Raw genomic sequence first — 16,548 nt, forward strand, 5'->3', positions numbered from 1 at the left:
TACCCTGGGATCCCACTAGACTGTCAAAACCTAACAGAAGGGTAGAAATATTGGACGAACAGAGAGGCTGTCTCTGCATAAACACCAGGGGTCACGCAGCCCCAAAAGCATCTCCTGTAGGAGGACCTAATTGAGGACTGCCTGAAAGACCAAGAATTGCTGGTGAAGACAATGTGAGCCAATCAGGAACTGTTGTTTAGAGGAGATAGTTTCACTCTGCCCCTCCTCTCTCTCCCCAACCCCTTTCTCCCCTTCCCTCTCGCCCCCCCACTCCACATGTTCCTGACTGCTGGCCTCTCTCTCTACGCGCCCCACACCCGTCTCTCTTCCTCCTTCCTAACTTGCCTCGCATGCTCTAAATAAATTCTATTCCACAGGAAGGAGGAGGAGGAGGAGGAGGAGGAGGAGGAGGAGGAGGAGGAGGAGGAGGAGGAGGAGGAGGAGGAGGAGAGATGGTTTCTTGAGACCAATAAGGCCTGGATGAAGGGTATTAAAGGCACTTGCTGTGGTGTTTCTCACCTGTTCCTGGAGGCCGTATCATTGATTCTGCACTACCTCACTTCCAACCCCCAAGGGCAAGCAGGGCTGGGTAGCAGATGGTCCAGGGCACAGACAACAGTGGTCCATTTAGTGAAGCTTGTAACACTTGATTCTCACAAAATGTAAGTACTATATTCCAAGAGCCTACAAGTTGAAATTAAGTTTTGAAGTTTAGCGGTCATTCACTGGGTAGTGTTTAAATTGTGTTATAGGAAGGCTAGAGAGATTTTTTAGTGGTCAAGAATTTGTACTGCTCTTGTAGAAGACCCATGCTTGGTTTCCATTACCCAGTGACACATGGCTTACTTTTAAAACACTATTATCACTCCAGCCCTGAGAGATATGACTACCTTGGCCTCCCCAGTTACCTGCATGTACCTACACACAAACACACACAGTTAATGACAAAATAATTTTTCGTTGTGTTGCTTTCTCTGAAAGTTGAAAATGTGTACTGTGGTGTTACAGGATTGTGGCTTTCTTCACTCCATAGCAACCACTCACTGTACATGAATGACTACATATTAGTCCAAATAGCCTATATCAAATTAAACTTCGAATTGGTCAGCTTGCAGAAGGATAGGGTGCTGTCAGGAAAACTGAGAGACTACACTTTCAGGATAAACTTGTCTCATTTCTACTTCATTTTTACCATAATATCATATCAGTCTGCCTCACAATCCTAAGAGGGTCAGAAATAAGGGTTCTGCCTCCATGACAGAAAGGGTGGAAAAATAGTTTGATTCCCTCAGGTGGCAGTCTGAGCAGTAGCCATCCAAGTAGAGACCTATGCCTAGCTTCAATTTGTATAGAACACCATTACACCCAACTCTAATCACTACCAAGACTGGAGTGGCTCTACCAGTGCAAGGGTGGACTGTGGCTTCATGTTGATCATATTAATGCATGGATACCATTTTTTTTAGCTGTCTCTTTTACCTCCCTAGAGGCAACTGTGAATATAGGAGCAGCTGCAACATCAGCAGTGCCGCTCTGCCAGTTGTTCAGAGGATGAGCCAATTAGCGGGAATGGGTAGTAATACATGCATTTGGCAGCCATGTTTGCATAAAATGAGGGCAATTTTTAAAATAAGACAGTTTAATGCACCATCATGGCACCTGAGAGCATTGTGGAAGATGATGATACTTCTGACAGACAACTATAGAATTCCTCTCCTCTATGATCCTAACTGGCTGCCTTTCAGTTTTTCTGAGATCTTCAATCTGCTGATCCGTCACAGACTTCATGGTCCTACGGACGATTCCTAACACTTTATTCTCTACATACCCAGCATCCCCATTTCCTTTATCATGCTAGTTTTATTCACCTCGACCTACTTGATCCCCTTGCTTCATTAAACACACCAACCCCAGGAAATCTAACTTCTACATTGCCATCGACTCCCAATAGACTCCTAATACCACCCAGTGATCATTCTTTTCTTCTCTATGTAACTATTTTACCCCTTGTCTAGATCTGAGGGCCTCTTGTTTCTTTTAATAATCTCCTATATAGACCCTACTTTAATCATGTTTTAATTTTCAGTAAGAAATTAATTTCATTAGAAAAGAACACATAGAACTCCCAGCACCAAATCTCCCCACCTATGTCTTTGCCTATAGATGCTGGCTTCTTGCTGCTGATAGGTATAGGACACACTAGCCTCTCCACCTGTGCTCTGGGAGACATTTCCCTATCTAAAGCCCTCCTGCCAAAGGCGGGACATTGTGGTGTGCACCTGTAATTTCAGGTACTCAGAGGCTGGGGCAGAGAGATGGGAAGTTCAAGGGCAGCTTCAGTAACACAGTAAGAGCCTGTTTCAAAGTATAATATAGAAACCAAAGCCAGTAAGGTAACGTACTGGTAAAGCACCACATTTGGGCCCAGGTAGTACAAAAAAACGACAAACCCACATAGAAACAGTGAAATGCGGCTCTCCCTCCATTACTTACTTCCTCTTCCTTCTTAAATCATTATCTTTAATACACAAATATGTTCAAGTTTCTCATTAGGCTGAAAGAAAAAGAATCCAGGGGCTGGGGATTTAGCTCAGTGGTAGAGCGCTTGCCTAGCAAGCGCAAGGCCCTGGGTTCGGTCCCCAGCTCCTAAAAAAAAAAAAAAAGAAAGAAAAAGAAAAAGAATCCAACTGTTGACCGTTTTCTCTCCATTTTAAAACCAAAGTTTTAAGTTTAAGGAACTATCTGTGCTCTGTCTACATTCCTCTTCTTGTTCTCTTGATGTCTCTTCTGCTAAATCCAGGGATCATTAGTGAATTCTCATGATGTAGCAGCAGCAGCTGATGCAGATACTCATCCTACCTTCAAAACACTGCTTCACTCAGCATAGGAGACACAATTGCCTCTCATTCTCCTCTTTTCTGCCTGGGCCTTCTGTTTTCTTCTAATCCATTCAGTTAAATGTGCCTCAGTGCTCACCACAGAAAGTCCCCTTCACTTCCACACTCTATGCTTAGGTCCCGTCATTGAACCCAGAGCTTGAATCTCTACAGTGAGTTAGTGCCTGCTACATGAGCACTCTTCCAGGAGCGTCATTCCTTGATTCTAACCCTGCATTCCTAGCTGCCTAGAGGATTAGCAGTCTTCCTGGACTGCATGTGAGCACAGGTAACAGAGCACTCTCAACAGCCTTCTGCCAGGACCTGACTCAGTTTGTGGTACTGCCTTTCCTTACTTTCCATCCAAAGATACCTCTGAGACAACAACTCACTTAAATTTCCTCATAATGGCGATGATTAAATTCTACTAAGTTAACTTTTGCATTATTGGTCTCATGAAGATTTTTTTCCTCCTGTGTTTATTACCATATCTTAAGCACCTGGAAAAATGCCTAAAACATAGCAGGTACATGGATAGATCATTGTAATGCGAATGAAGGGGATATGCTAAAGTAGACTCATAAAAATCCCTTTAAGTATCGTAGACACAGAAATGACAGCATTTATAATTCTGCTAACTTCTGTTTTTTTCTAAAATTCTCCTTCATTATTCTACACAGTGAAATGTGTTTTCATGTGCTAAGGCACACTTGGGAAAAATCACATGTGTGGAAGGGTTTTGTTTTGTGGGGTTTTGTTGGTTTCGTTTGGACACTGCAAAGTAAATACACCCACCATTGCACATACTTTTATATAAAATGAAGAGAAAGTTTTATGACCAGGGCGCCAGTCATGAGACGATACCCCATTATTAATGACGTTCCTCTCATTCTTGTTCATCTTCCTATAGCCTGCATGGATGTTGACTCTGCCGCTGTTCTTTAAGACACAACATTCTTTTGTAATTTTAATTTCTTTTAAGTAGTGTGTGTGTGTGTGTGTGTGTGCGTCTGCATGTGTGTAGCTCACAAGAGAACATCTGATTCCCTGGCACTAACTTTATAGACTAGGAAGTAATGGGCTGACATATAAGAAGTAAGAATTGAACCCGAGTCCTTTAGGAAAGCAGCCAGTGTTCCTAACTGCTGAACCATCATATCACTAACCCCACAACATTCTCTACGTATCTTAAGTGACGCTTTGTTGTTTGTTTTTCTGTCCAAATACCCTTTCCTTCTTCTGCAATTGAAGGAGTGATGTTAATTCTTGGCTTTGGCAGTTCTTATACTTCGGCAGGTCCAGGTAGAGTGATATAGTCCTCCCTCCTTGAGTGGTAGTCAGTCTGCCACATATGTGTCATTGTTCACACACCTACGACTAACACCGAATAGAGAGATTTTGTATGGAACTAAAGAGCCCTATATTGTTATCGGCTTGCCAAATCTGGGGGAAAACAATACAGAACCTTTGCTTAAAGTGCTCATCAGCTCATGGTATGCAAATAGGGCTAGCACACATGCTTAGGAAGACAAATATCTTAGAGAATCTCTTCAGGAATTAGTGCAAAGTAAATAACAATAACACTCTCCATGCTGAGTAATCTCAAGCTTCCCAGAGTTAGAAATTGTAGTAGAAATAAAGAATAAATATTTAATATTTTAGGACTTGCAATGTGAGATTCTAACCCATTTAAAAGCATGGGTTGGACACACGAGGACAAAAGGTTCTCTGCTTTAGGGTTGTGAATTCAATTCTAGGCTAATACACACAGCACTAAGGAGATCAGATAAATCTCATTTAACAACTGAGAAAGTCACCTAACCTAAGTAAATAATAGTAGATGACTTTTAAAAGGATCATTTGAATATTCTCGGTATGGAAGCATTAAACTGTGTATAATGAAAAGTAGAATCTAAAGATGCTTAATTAGATGCTCGTATTGTCCACTACATTGTCAACGACCAAAAGACAGATTTCATGTGGCAATGTTAATTTCCACATGAGAACTTGAATATCATGTTGCGATAAACTCATTAGTTATCCGAAAGAGTCATATGAATGTAGGGTTGTGACCAAAGACTGTTAATTAAGCAAAAGACCTATTATTTTCTTTCATATTGCTATAACAAAATAATGTGCATATTAACAATCGTTGGATAACTTCAAGTGTAAGTTTATGTGTGAAAATTTTATCACACATTTCTCCTATTTTCCAAGATAAAAGTATTAGCTTTCTCGAGATAAAACTTCAAAATTAAATAAATACATGAAAAAATAAATAAATAAAACAACTGTTCTAAAAGTTTTCTCTGAACATTGACCTTTTATAACTTATATGATTTCCTGCATGATACAATATTTTAGTACTACATTGTAATCTAGAGTGCAACAATGATGTCAAAGTTGTAATATTAAAATTTCCATTTGAGTTGGAGAAGGAGGGAAACGGTAAAACATACACCTACCATGCACAGAGCCCTGGGTTTAAGCTCCCACATTGTAATAAGTAAAAGAAATCCCCCCTAGATGAAATTGCATTTATACTTCTTAATTGACAGATAACATGTACTTTTATCTAGTATCATGTGATGTGCTTTTAAGAACATTTACAGTGCAGCATAGTAAAATGTGGCTACTTAACATGCTCACCATGCTACAAAATTAGCATTTTAGTGACGAGAGCACATATAACCCACCTTCCTTTACTTGTTAATTTATCGACAACTCTAGCCATCTTATTATAGAATAAACTTTTTGAAAAAATTTGTAGCTTCTAGCTGTAATTTTATGTCCACTAACTAGCATCTCCCCTACTTAACTACTCTAAACTCCGGTGACTATTTGGTTTTCTAATGTTGTAAGAGAAATGACTTTTGGTTCTACAAATGAACATCGTATACTCCCAAGCTAAAATCTTGTATCTTAGATAACAGGGCAACTCTTTCCTGGAAATTTCTGAGCTTAATGCTTTTTGACAAGTGTTATTGGGTAGTGTCCAGAATGGAAAGAGGGAACTAATATGAAGAATATCAAGTCTCTTCTTTTGGATCTTTAGGACCATTTATTGTATTCTTAGTATTCATGTAAAGTAAGAACATGATGGCCATTAGATTGTCTCCTTGGACTCAGGTGTCAAACCAAGTGGAACATTTGTGACCATTGCCCAGATGTGCCCGAGGCAAATCCCTAGAAGATGGTAGTGGACACGATCACATCTCAGCGTCCTCAAGCAGCCAAGGGAAACTGGTATATGATGATATCAGCTGTAGCTTCTGTTTATTTATTGAGTGCCTTTGCTGTGCCAAACATGCTGTAGGAATTCTTTTCTCATCACTAATATTAGAAAAGCATTGCCAAGAAGTATTTTAATCCTTACTTTACTGAAAAGGAAATTGAGGTTTGAGAGCCAGAGGAAGCTGTCCAGTTTTCTGGATTTAATATCTGCTAAAATCCAGACTTCATTCTAGACTTTCCTGCTATTTCTGTGTGCATCACTAGTGTGTAGAAGGAGTTGGCTTAGGGAGAAGGATCTTAGCTTCTTTCTTTCCTGGGTCATGGGAGAATTAATGTCAAAATATTACTTCCCTGTGTTACAGCTCATAAAATAAACTCCTTATTCACAATGTGTCCTCAAGTTATCAGCTAAGCCATGGGCTACACAGATCAATGGAACCTTCATATGAGAACTTTTTCCAAACACTGTCCTTCAAACATTATCAAAGAATACTCCATGTAGGAGTCCTGGTAAAATGTTAAGACACTGATTCAATGGGTTGAGATGAGGCCTGAGATTCTGTTTACAATGACCTCTGAACTGATGCTGATGTTTCTTGTCTGGAGACTACACTCATAGCACTCCAACTCCAGAAATAAGACATCTCTTCACCTACTCATAGTAACAGTAGACGGGATACAAAGGACCACTGGGCTGAGGGAAGATGGAATATAGGTTCAGACAAAAAGAAGAACATGGAGCTGATCACTGGCTGCTCTTGCAGGTCAACCAAGTTCAGATCACAGCACCCACTGGAGGCTCTCCATTTTCTTTAACTCCAGTTCCTGGGGAGCTGATACTTCTGACTCCTGTAGGTTCCTGTGCACACAGGAAGTATGTACATACACTCAAGCACACACATATACACATAAAGTTTAATGAATAGATTTTTAAAAGACTAACACAATGCATAACTTCTATTCTATATAAAGTAATATCACATATCAAATTATTGAGCTTTACTTCCTTTCATTTTGCCTTCCACGGCTTACATTTGAGCATTCGATTTTGTGGGTTGTTTTTGCACTAATTTTCAGTAAACATAAAGTTTTAAACATAAAGTCCTTCTCCCATGATGTAGACAAGAAAAGGACCAGCTTCTTTAATAAGATACTAGTGAACTCCATAAGACCTGTATTGTCATCCTCTATTAGGCAATGACACAATTGCCCAATCATAAACAAAGAGGAGACTTTGGGAGAATGAACTCTAAGTAGAAAAGCACTACATACATGATATAATAGAAAAACATGTGTACATTCCTAGGGTTAAGACAGACACTGAGATTTGCTAGAATCTAGAGAGCATTGAACAGGGCAGGCTTCATAGAAGAACCATTTTTATAATTAGCATGCTCCTTGAAGAGAACATTTCAGGCTTACACATGTCAAAGTAACAGTACAGTTTCGTATACCTGGCTAGAATGGTTGTTAAGACATAATCAGAAAACATCAGTCTTTTAGGTAGATCTCAACTCAGGTCTGGACACAGAACATTCTAGACAATCAGTTAAAAATACATTTTTGGGATTTAAAGAATATCAACTCTTCATATATGTATCAATGATTTGAAATCACTTTCTTTGCTGTCCATTTAGGTGTATGGAACTTCTTAGCAAAGGATCTTCTTAAATAGCAGCGCACCAATCCTGAGAGACTGATCGTCTCTAGAGTGGCCGCTATAAATTTGCAAAGGTAAGTTGCCTCGTGCGGTCCTATACACATAAAAGCTTGCTGCACAATGGGAACGATTGATCATAGACAGGACATGCCCAGAGCGGAATTTCATATTTTATGAGCCAATTCCAGCTCTTTTATAGTTTTTTTTCTTTTGAAATCGAAGAGGGATGGAAAAGTTTCACTGTTTAAAGTGTCGCTGTACCTAACAAATACTGAAGGTCATGCACGCAGGCGTTAGAAAGGGGCTGTGATATCCTATTGTCCTGGTAAAGACACCTAAATGACCATGTGTGTGATACCTTGTCCAGGGATGTTTACAAAAGCATTTATTCGTAAGCAGTCCTAAGAGGAATTCCACTTTATAAAAAGATACTCACCCTGACTTACCATAAAAAGACTAATATTTCCATCTAAACCAGAGGGGGGAAAAATCAAAAACCAAAACAAACCCTAGATTAGTGACTTTTCAAAGAGTTGAATATATCCTATACCATGTATGAAACCTATCTATCTAGTGAATTGGAAACTATCAGTAACTTTACTAGCACACTGGTTCGAGGGTATATATATATTTATATGTTATATATATATATATATATTACATATATATATGTAATATATGTAATATATATATGTATATATATATGTAATGAGAGGGATATAGATACACATATATATCCTTTGCAAGATTTTTGACAGTAAAGTCCAAAAATTGACTTTTAGAGGTTAGAAACATGAAGGATATATTTCTAAATGATTCTTAGAGTCATAGTAGAAGACCAGAGAGACAGCTTCCTCCCCCCATGCTCTGATGGGGAGTTTAGGTTTCCACTGGGTGTTAGGAAGAATGCAATGAAATAAAAATCTGTCTATCAATAAGATGATGATATATTTATAGAGCATAAACCACAAGAGAGCTATGCTGAGTCCTTTCAGTAAGCCTCAATTAAAGTGATCGATATTGCTAAAAGAATCTTTAAAAGCACCTCTGACAAAAAAAAAGTTCTTTGAGATTAGTTCTAAATGCTGAAACAGGGTACTTCAAGGCAAGCGGGAAGTAAATCCCAGGATCCAAGGGTATAAGTGCTAACTGTGTTAACCCTCAGAATCCCAAGGTTATCACTTGCATGGAATGATATGAATTCATGGACAAAGGCCTTCCCAACACCCACCTTATCTGGGAAATAAACCCCGAGTAGTATACTCACATGACTTTAACATACCTGCATTACATCACCCTGGCCATTTTTATTCAGCTTTTGTCCATAATGCTAAGCTGTCCTTTCTCCTCTCTGATCATCTCAATGTCACTTATTATCCCTGGTTTGCCAGAAGTCTCACCTCTTCCTTAAGTCCTTTATTTTGTGCTCTCTTTTTATATGATATATACATGTACATATACATCTATGTACATCTATGTACATATGTACACACACACACACACACACACACACACACACACACACACATATATATATATATATATATATATATATATATATATATATATGGTGACACTCTCACTCACAGACTCATGAAGAGGAGTCTAGTTTTCCCCTAAGTCTTTAAGAAAGTGCCTTGCAGACAGTCTCCACAGTGTCCTCTGCTGTGCAGCCTCACATCAGTAGGCACAGCACTAAATAGCACACGACTTTGTTCAAAAAGCAAGTACCTTTGGAAGAGTTATATCTTAGGAGAGCTTTCTAGCCTCATATGATAACTCATAGCTTGGTCAGAAAGGTGTAACAACTTTCACATGAGACCCAGGAAGAACCAGATGCAAGAAAAAAGAAAGAAAGAAAAGAAAACCCTATTGTGATGAGAGTAGAGATGCAGAAAACTAAGAATTTTAGCAGGGAAGAGCTAAGAGGAACAAACATACCACAGCTTTGTTCAGGATTAATGAATGAATGCTTTTACATACATAACAATGTTTAAAACATTGCAACAACAATCACTCCAGTAGTTTTCAAGATGGAAATTCCTAATGAGGGGCTCATCTAGTCCCTGTCAAAGGACTATTGACCTTGTCAATGCAGAGGATTGCTTTCTGTCCAGCACCATGTCTTGGATCAATGTTGTTTCCTCAGTAATAATTCTTGCCAGTCAGTTACTCACTCAGCAACCATCCAATACACACTCAACATGTAAGCTGACATAGCACAATACCTACGAACTGTTCCTTTGAGTAAAATCAGCTTGAGGTCTAGCTTCGGAAGGTTCTGCCTCCTAGTACACACCAATATTAACCAAATGGTGATACATAAAAATGATCATCTACACACCTAGTAAGTATTGTAAAGCACAATGAACCCTGAGCCCATTTCTCAGGGAAGTAAAGGACTCTTTAAGCCAGAAAACTGAGCTCGAGAAGGTTTTGGCGAAGGAAAGAGCATATGCTAAGATCTTACATGAACATGAAGCTTTGGAAGACCTCCGAGGAAGGCTTTTGGTTGCAAAGCAGCTGAGCGTCATATTGCACACCTGGAATCCTAACTACTCCTGGCAGGAAGCTTGGGAGTTGAGGCAGGAGGATCATTTGAATGTAAGGTTTAAAGGTCAGTTAGTGTACCACAGTGCTAGCTTGTTTCATGGACAGAAGGAAGGAAGGGCTGGAGGGAGGGAGTTAGGAAGGAAGGAAGGAAGAAAAAGGAAGAAGGAAGGAAGGAAACAGAGTATACACAGTTGTTCTAGTAAAAGGTTTTTCATAGGCCATTTTCTAGGCCCTTAGTAAAGAAAGAAACCACAGGAGTAAGGTCTTGCCTCTTATTCTATGGCCTTTCCTACTGCTTTGGGTGTGCACTTCTGTGAACAGTGCTTAGTAGAACTCTTGACTCCAGTAGAACGGCTCATGGAGTTCCTTGAAATTTGTTCTTGGGTGGAGAACATTATAAAAATCCAGCCTAAAATCTTCTGAATTGCCTACAGGACTGGTTTACCTCTGAGAGGACCCAATGGTGGTCTCTTATTTACACACTCTTCCTCCCATCAACCTTGCAAGGAGCTTCCTCTTTCAAACACACAAATGTGAGTTTCCTTAAATACTCTGAAGTCTGTCTTACTTTGCCGATTTAAATGATAGTGAACAACAAATTATAATATCAACAAACATTCTCCTACAAGGTGGATATTAAGCTGTCAAACACCATACAGGTCATTATCACTCTTTGGATTTGATGTGTACTTAGTGCCTTGATGGATAGTGGGCCACCCAAAAGAGGAAAGGGGACCACCCCCCCACCCTCCCACCCCGTCCCCCGCTTTTGGAAAGCACACACCTTTTAGTGTGTGACAGCTATCCTCAGCACGAGAACTCGGCAATGATCCGGTACAGTATAAGCAAACTTTCACCACTGATATCTGTGAGTAGCATGGACTCATAATCCACAAAGTAATAAGATTCTGATTTTAAAATCTACTGCAGTCAAAATAACAAACTGTTTTTCATTTCCAATAAGATGTTATCTTCATAGGAAGCAACCGAGGACCCAGTCAGATTGCTGCAAGTTTTGTGTCTCTCAACAAAAGCTGGTGATGTGACAGACTTTGGGGGAAACGTACCCCAAACCGAACACAGACCCGAAGTATTTTAAGCTCAGAGCCTCTCATTATGGCTTTGCCTGCTTACTGTCATGTTGCCATGTACCAAGGCTTTTAATAACAATTTAAAATAGAATTTTAGGTCATAGAATCCTGAAAATGACAGAGAAAATGGATGTCAGAAACCGGTCCCCGCTGCATTAAGACTTCCTGGGGTTTCTTAGTTCTATGCTAACAAATATTTCAAGGACTAAATATGAGTCAAATATCTTTATCTAAAATTTGATTGTTCTATTTCAACCTCCTTTCTGTGCCACAGGCATCTTATGAAAAACCAGTTTTACTCCTAAGAATATTTTTATGTTCTACATTCAAATGCAGAGGAATATTTTAGCACGTGGCTTTTCCCTTTTCAGCCCTCATTAGGGACTCCGTGGAGGTGGGGGTTGGGTGGAGTGAAGCTCAGTGGTAAGTTCTAAAGCTTCATGACTCTTCTGGTTTGCGTGTTTGTGTTGAGTGCTGGCCAGGTTTGGAAACAACTAAGGGAAACTGATCCTTGGCGTAGACACATGCCATCTGGCCATCCACACCCGCAGTGTCTTAGGCTGAAGCACTTTGTCCTGGGGGATCATCAACAGTCTGGAAGGGTGACCTGCCAATCATCTCATGAACTTTGAGGTTCCTGTGTTTATTGCGCTGCCTGTTGTCTCATCCGTTGTTCTATCACACCAGTTTTCCCAAAGCACACCATGTCCCATACCCACACTTCTGCATGGAACCAGCTCTACATGCTGGGATAATGGATGGCCTTGATAATCTTGTACCTCGATCAAATTATTTCCAACAGACTCCAAGGAAATACGTGCTCTCGTCCCCCCATACAGGAAGGAATTCATGCTATAACCCTTTACAGGGATACCCTTCCGTGGCACAGCGACCGTGATGCCACTATAATCGTGGAAGTAAATAAAGTCACCCTTGTGCTAGTAGAAAGTTGACCTCATAGCATTTTTCAGGAAGCACTGAGGGTGCTTTTTCAAATGTCTATAGCTGGGGACTATCACATTGTAAGACTCTAAGGAACAATTCTTGCTGTTTAGTGTGCACATCACTGCACTCTTCTGCATCCTCCTGTTGCCTTCTTTAGTGGCTAAGTTCTCTAGCACTGCCCCTTACGCCTAAACCACGAGGAATCCAGCCCCCCTTCCCAGGAGCATCCTGCATGCTCCCAGAATCATTTTTGCAATGCTGTGCAATAGAGAACAGTGGATTTTTACACACCCCAACAACACATGCTTCCTCACCCACAGCCCTCTGCTAAAGTGGATCCTGCCTCTGCTGGTGGGAGCTCTCACAAACTGGAGCCTGAATAAAGGAGCAAAGGCGTGGTGAGCTGCTTTGACACCTCCACCACCTGCTCCGAACAGGAATTCCTTCATAAGCACTCGTGTAGGACAGCATAGAAGTGGATTCCTTCCGTGCCTTGTAGCGCTCGGACCCAGCTTTCCTCTAGCACAATGGGTTCAGACAAGAGAGAAAAAACACAGGACAGGAAATGGCAGCTTTATATTCTCTGAGACAGATGATGGGCAGGTACCCCTAGGTTTTTAACCTGCCACTTTCCCTGCCCAAAGTCCAAATACGAGGGGAGGGTCACACGAGAGGGGGCATTTTCTTAGAGAAATCGTTGACTTGCACGCAAAAAGTGCTTCGTGTCATGTCCCAACAAATCTAATCTACCCTTTTAAAAATGGAATCCTGTGACTGCCGGGAAGTGATGAGCTGCTAGCTTTGCTTTGGGTAGTTTGTATTTCAAGTAAAACCGTCACCACCCACTCTCCATTCAAGCCGAGATTTTAAAAGGCAGGCAAACTGAAAGGAGCCACGAGTCAGCCTGTCCCCTCTCGGAAGACACCCAGCACAGCAAATCACAATGCTGGCGAAGGGCTCAGCACTTGAAGACCATCTCCTCAGGACGGGAGGAGAGATATGGAGCCATTTTTCACCAGCTTCACAAGAAAATGTCAGCTCGCAGCGTCTCCGGCACTGCCAGAGCGCATCTTAATTTGGTCCAAAGGGACGCAGCCAGTCACCCTCACAGAACATTTTCCTAAATAGTCCACCGCAAATCTGATCCCCTCCGCTCTGAACATCTTGGGGAATAGAGTGTCAGGCAATCCCACCAAACAGACCTGCATCCTATTCAAAACTAGATGCCCTCCCGTTTCCTCTGACAATCATGGAAATTAGACACTTCTGAGTTTAAAAAAAAAAGAGAGAGAGAGAGAGACAGGAAGAGAAAGGGCTCCTCTCCCACTCCTCACCCTCCTGCAGCGTTCTGACTAATACCTCTGGGCAGTTTACTTCAGAATGGAGCAGATTCTTGACCAGGACACAATGGCAAATTGGCACACTAACCTCCAGCTCTCACCAAAGCACTGGGAATGCTTTCTTTGTAAAAACACGGGGAAATACTCACGCTGGAACAAAAGACACTCTATCTGCAAAGCCAGAAGTGAGAGAAATTGTGTATTTGATTTACACACATCTGTACCCACTCATGGGGGCGGGGGGAAGGCTTTGAACCTAATTTAATCATACTGCACTGTATTCTCTCTCCAAACCCAGGCACATTAAGATTATTTTTTTTTAAAGCTCTAGCTTCAATAGGAGGTAAAATACATTACTGGGAGAATACCTGGGGTGTGCCTTTGTTGACGGGGTGCCATTTCAAACTTATAATATTTGAACTCAATTGTGGGGAATTCAGATAAGGCAGATGTGGTGGGTTATCTGAGAATTATTCTGACATTAGCCAAAATGCCAAGTCAGCAGATATTTGCCGTTTCACAACATCTCACAAAGCCTTCGACATGCATTTGCAGCCTGGTGGGGCAAGATGCTAACTATTCTCCAAACAGCCACCCGACAATCTCGGGCAGAGGCACACATTGTGGCTCAGAAGGAGACATCATGATGGCTCTGGCTGGCTGTATTAAACAAAAGCTCCGGAAGCCAGTGAGAGGCATTTGGTATACAAAGTGAGAGTCAAAGCAAGTTTAGGTCCACATCTGGCAGAATATGGCACTGTTTTACCCAGGGGTTGGAGAACAGGAGGGTATGTGGGCTATAAATAGAACACACACACACACACACATAGACAGATTAGAAATCCTGAAGCCAGAGCCGTCCGCTTAAGCTTACTAACCTGGAGCTGAGCTCAGAGGAAGCCCAGGAGCCGCGCGTCCTCTCCCACCTTTCCATGGTCCTCAGTCAGCTTCTCCTCAAACCACCTGTACTGATCCAACCCATCCTTTAATAAAATTATCTTCTTAGGAGAAGAAGTCTTAGCTGAGCTTTGGTCTTGCCGGCATAGAGGTCTAGAATTTTCTTCTTGAAGCCAGACACAGCAACACAAAACTGCTCCTGAGGTCTTTTGTTTTCCCTCCCCTCAAAGATGAAGCATGCAGCTCTCTCTAGCGCTCCTCTCTCTCTCTCTCTCTCTCTCTCTCTCTCTCTCTCTCTCTCTCTCTCTCTCTCCTTTCTCTGGCGTTCGCTCTCTCCCTCCTGTCTCTCCCCCCACCCCCCACTAGCCACCTCACTGGATTCCCATTCAATCAGGGTCATTTACATCTCACAGCATGAAAACCTGGGTTATACCCAAGTCTGTCTGTCTCTCACTTTTTGGATTTCCTCTGGGAGAGGGAGTGGGCGGCTCTAGGTGAAGTCAGGTGACCCTCCCCTTAAAAGCTGGTGAGATGGATGGAATGTGTGAGTTTTAATATCCACACGGGCACATTTACATTACAAAGCCGAGGGGAAAAGCTCCTAGAGATTATGCCTTTTTGGTTTTCCTTTCATAGTCCCCTTTTAGCAATTAAGAGAAGCTAGCATAGTATAATGAAATGTAATTAAACTTTTCAATGTTAATAACAAGGCTGCATCCCTTCAGCGTCACCCAACTGAACAATTCCTTTAAACTTGTGAGCCTCACTGCTCTTTCTGTGGAGGGTCAGAGAATCACTAATTTTACTATTACACACTTTTTCCCCCAATTGCTGTGTTCTCTGCCACCCAGTTAACATAATCCTGATGTTAAGGGGCGTTTGAAAAGATAATGATGATGTGAAAAAGGAAAAAAATGACAAAACTCCCAGAAATCAATAGTTTTCTTATTGTGCAACTCGGCTGCCTATCAGGTAACTTAGCTCTCAGGGAAATCATGCCTTTCTGCTCTGCCTAGGTTTCTCAAAGTCAGATGGAGCAGTGGGAGTAGGCTCCCCCCTCCCTTTGCCACCCTTGGTCCAGAAGCCTGGGAAAGAAGATGCCCAGCCAGCGAAGCCTAATCAACACCTGAGACTCAGAAACAAGAGGCAAAGCCCACTAACAGTGTGGAAGCCAAGTGTGCAGCCATTGGCCTGGGAGGTGCAGAGCAAGCCTCCTCCAATAGGTTCTCTGCTGTGCCTCTCTTGGTAGACAGCAAGGGAGCCTACTGTTAAATCGAAAATGTACCTTATCTGCCCTCAGTGGCCCTGCAGGAAAGGACCAGATGATATTCATGAACTCTTCCAGATACAAAGAATTGGAAAGTGACGATGAGAAGGAGGGACATCAGAACTCCTGTTCGACCTTTGCTGGTCCGCATGTGGTTTTAATAAATAAATGGTTTTTGAGGGATGGGTGTGGGGGGGTCAAATCAGCATCACACGTTAGGAAAATACCCTACTATTGAGTTATATTCCAAGTCCTGTCCACGCATTCTTAATTTTAAGATCCTGATGGCATGAGAGCATGAGAGAATAGGGTTAGGAGAGGTGGCACAGACCCTCATTATCCTGACAGCTGGGACAGTAGCGCAGTGCTGGGGCTCAGAATGCAAAAGGGCTTGGAAGCAAAGTCTCTTCTGTTACTGTCTTTCTCCTTACACTTTCTTTTGTACCACCCTCCTCCCGGCCTGAGAGCCAGCAGGAACTGGAATTTCTTACTTTCTAAAGGAGACATAGAAACCAATACCTTATTTCTCAAAAACAATGCACAAGCCTAAATACCTTACCACCATGCCCCTCTGCTCCCCTTGTTTACTCTGAGGTCTGCCCCACTTCAGAAGAAGTCTTGTTTCACAATCACAAGAAGACACATTTCAGAGAAAGGCCACAGACACACTAAACAGATGGTTTTG

At 41.7% G+C, this 16,548-nt stretch overlaps 1 protein-coding gene across 14 annotated transcripts in view; it reads right to left on the minus strand.

Moving 5' to 3' along the window:
- Magi2 (membrane associated guanylate kinase, WW and PDZ domain containing 2) overlaps nt 1-16,548 on the minus strand; it is a 1,487,762-nt gene that overhangs the window by 751,847 nt on the left and 719,367 nt on the right. For 3 of the 14 annotated variants that reach the window (XM_087655508.1, XM_087655507.1, XM_087655513.1), the window contains exon 1: nt 14,578-15,041. The gene's annotated coding sequence lies outside the window, so the exon portion shown is untranslated. 14 annotated transcript variants of the gene reach the window in all.

Source organism: Rattus norvegicus, chromosome 4 (assembly GCF_021556685.1).
Source record: "Rattus norvegicus strain SHRSP/BbbUtx chromosome 4, alternate assembly SHRSP_T2T, whole genome shotgun sequence".
Taxonomy (NCBI): domain Eukaryota; kingdom Metazoa; phylum Chordata; class Mammalia; order Rodentia; family Muridae; genus Rattus; species Rattus norvegicus.